The following is a 3,626-nucleotide window of genomic DNA, read 5'->3' as shown; positions in this document are numbered from 1 at the left end:
CCAAAAAGGGAAGATCCTGTTGTCATATTTTTTTTTTCCATTACATTGCACTATTCTGATTTCACCACTTTTATTAACTGAACTCTTTCATTTAATGGCCTCAGACTCTGGATCTGAATTGTAGGTAGTTCCTCCTCAGGATCAGGTGTATCTAATACATCTCTAACATTCCTGTTCTTGGTGTAATTAGGAGGGCACAATAGGATTCCTCGTTTTGTAGTAATGAGGATTTTTTTTTTCAAAAAATTATTTTGTTTAGAGAAACTACCATTTACAGATTTTTATTCTTTACCAAAGCCCACACAAAATTTTCCAAAGAGAAAGGCATTAATACTGAGAATCATTAAAAATGAAAGTAAAGCCAGGCATTGATGGCACACACCTTTAGTCCCAACACTCAGGAGGCAGAGGCAGGTGGATCTCTGTGAGTTCAAAGCCAGCCTGGTCTAATGAGTGAGTTCCAGGACAGGCTCCAAAGCAATACAGAGAAATCCTGTCTCAAAACACCAAAAAGAAAAAAGAAAGAGAGAAAGTAAAAAAGTGCTGGAGAAGGTGGTCGGCAATGCTGAAATGCTGGAACTTGGTCAAGCAGCAATGGTCACCATGTGGTCCACGCCACAAAATAATAATAATAATAATAATAATAATAATAATAATAATAACAATAATGTACTTTATGGCAATTGCATACACTTCAGAGTGTTCAAATACAAAAATTTCACACAGAATTAGGCTATTGACTAATTACTCTTTGGAAAAACAAAGTTGATTATTTCCAATATGAAACTAAAAAGTAAAGCTGGGCTTAGCACCTAATCATCTCTCACGTTACCCTGGTGATGGGAGTGGTGGTCCATGCCTATTAACTCAGTACCTGGGAGGTTTAGGGAAAAGGATCAAGAGTCCAAGGTTATCCTCTACTACATGTTCAAGACCAGGGTACCCTAAGAGACCATGTCAAAACCAAAACCAAATAAACAACCCCTAGAAGAAAGAATTCAGCCCAATATTTCTGCTAGCTGACAACTTCCCACTGTAGGCCCATTCCTTTTGGGGTGGGATGAACTCACTCTGGACTCAGGTGATAAGACAGGTGACATTTGCAGGACACGGGGCATGGGTATAAATATAAGCTGCTGCTCACAGGCCATCCCCACCTCTTTCTTCCTCCTGGTCAAGTTCCCACCAGGAGGAGTCTTTTCAAGAATGCAAGGAGTCCCATACACACTAGGGATGCACTTGGGGAAGAACTGACACAGAGAGGGGGCACAGCAGGCTTTGCAGGTGTTCTAGGCTATTTGGTCAAAGAATTTAGGAGTCCCAGAAAGTCAGAGTACTATTTGGATGAAAATTTAAAAACTATGCATCTTGCTGTAGAGAGTTGAGAGCAATGGGTATGACTATCTTATTCTGTCCCTTTTTATGAGTTCTAGGGGTTGTATAAGGATTGCTTGTTGTCTCAAGCTGATACACTGGCATTTGTGGGGTGACAGACTGTACTATTTCTTCTAAAAAAAATCAAAGATTTCATGTTTATTACATAGCATTTTTGGTTTATTATTTTATTATAAAATCTAGTCAAGTAATTGATATTCAATAGCTGATATTGAACAGCATATTTTGTTTTTTCTTTTTTATCATTTTTTTATTTGAATTAGAAACAAGATTGATTTACATGACAATCCCAGTTCCCTTCTCCCTCCTGTCCTCCCTACCACCACCCCCCAACTAAACCCCCTACCTATCACATACCTTTCTTCTATTCTTCACCTGACTCAACTTTTCTGCTCCCTCATGACCTCTGCATCCCTCCTCTTCTTCCCTTCTCATTCTCGTAGCTCCCTCCCCCTCTTCCCATGCTCTCAATTTGCTCAGGGGATCGTGACCCTTTCCCCTTCTCCAGGGAACAATGTTTGTCTCTTTTAGGGTCCTCCTTGTTTACTAGTTTCTCTGGCAGTGTGGATTGTAGGCTGGTAATCCTTTACTCTATGCCTAAAATCCACATATGAGTGAGTACATATCATGTTTGTCTTTTTGTAATTGCGTTACCTCGCTCAGAATGGTTTCTTCTAGTTCCATCCATTTTCCTGCAAATTTCAAGATTCCATTGTTTTGTTTTGTTTTCCATTGTTTTTTTTTCTGCTGAGTAGTACTCCATTGTGTAAATGTACCACATTTTCTCTATCCATTCTTCGGCAGAGGGGCATCTAGGCTGCTTGCAGTTTCTGGCTATTACAAATAGTGCTGCTATGAACTTCGTTGAACAGATGTCCTTGTTGTATGAATGTGCTTCTTTTGAGTATAGAACAGCATATTTTGAATAGTAAAAGACACAGAAAAATGGGAACTGTATGACACTTAAAAAATAATAAATGCCGACTCTTTAAATCCACAGTGGCTGGCAGATCTCTCTGAGTTTGAGGCCAGCATGATCTGCATTGAGTTCCAAGCCAGCCAAGGCTACATAGTGAGACACCCCCCCCCCCTTTTTTTTCCCCAAAGAAACTCTACAGAAAGAGATGATTAGGAAATAATCTCAGCATTATTTCAAACTGCAAAATACTGATATTGTTCACGTGGTAGAGAGGCTGGGAAGATTTAACCCATCTTTCAACCTCAGTTCTTTGGGAGAGCCCTCAGAAAGAACTCATTAATTCCTCCCTCCAGCTCAAATGATATATGTTACTTTCATTACAAAGTTATGCCATTCCACTCTTCTCTGAGAGAGTTATCTTTTGTGAGGAAGCAGCTAGTGTTAGGATAAAGCTTGAGGGGAGATTGCATGGGGGACTATGGCAGATTCCATAGGAGGCAGACAGAGCTCAATTGAGTTTTATTAGATAGGGGAGGGGGGAAGGAAAGAGAAAAGAGGTAAAGAGACACAGAAAGAGGATAGAAGGAGACAGGAAAAGTCCTATCTGCCCCAGAGGAACAGCGGGAAGAGAGAGCGAGAAGACAACTGGAAAAGAGCAAAGAGGAGAGCGAGAGCGAGAGCAAGAGAGAGGGGGGTGAGTGGGTGAAGGTCTTTCTTTTAAAGGTGTCCTTTGCACCTGTGTGCAGACTAGTACTCACTCGGAACCCTGTGCTGACCAGGATACTGCCTGAGTGCATTCTGCCAGGTGACAGGGGCAGGACAGCATAATGCCTGAATCCTTACAGCTAGGGGCTTACTTCTTACTCAACTCACACACCTAATTAGATGAGTAAAATACAATTAACAACTAAACACACTATTTGGAAGGAAAAAAAGTCTTTGGTAAAATCCAGTTGGAGGTCTAAAAAAGACAAAAATAATACCTATAAATAGGAAGATCAAAGAGAAAGGCTTGCTGTACACCAATTTGCCCATAATATGGCTGTAAGCCACCCAAATGGGGAAGTGCCAGCATTGCTGTGCCTCTCAAACCATAGCAACTGCACAAATTTCCCTGCCAAACTGCTAATAAGAGAGGTAATTTAGGGCCAGCAAGATGGTTGAGATAAAAGAGAAAAGCCTAAACTCTAGAACTTACATGAAGCTGAGAGAGAACTGACTCTACCAAGTTGTCCTCTGCCCACACACACGCTGTGACATGCACACAACCACCCCTATATGCACACATAATAAACACACACACACACACACT

Source organism: Cricetulus griseus, chromosome 6 (genome assembly GCF_003668045.3).
Source record: "Cricetulus griseus strain 17A/GY chromosome 6, alternate assembly CriGri-PICRH-1.0, whole genome shotgun sequence".
Taxonomy (NCBI): domain Eukaryota; kingdom Metazoa; phylum Chordata; class Mammalia; order Rodentia; family Cricetidae; genus Cricetulus; species Cricetulus griseus.
This window is presented reverse-complemented; position numbering follows the sequence as displayed.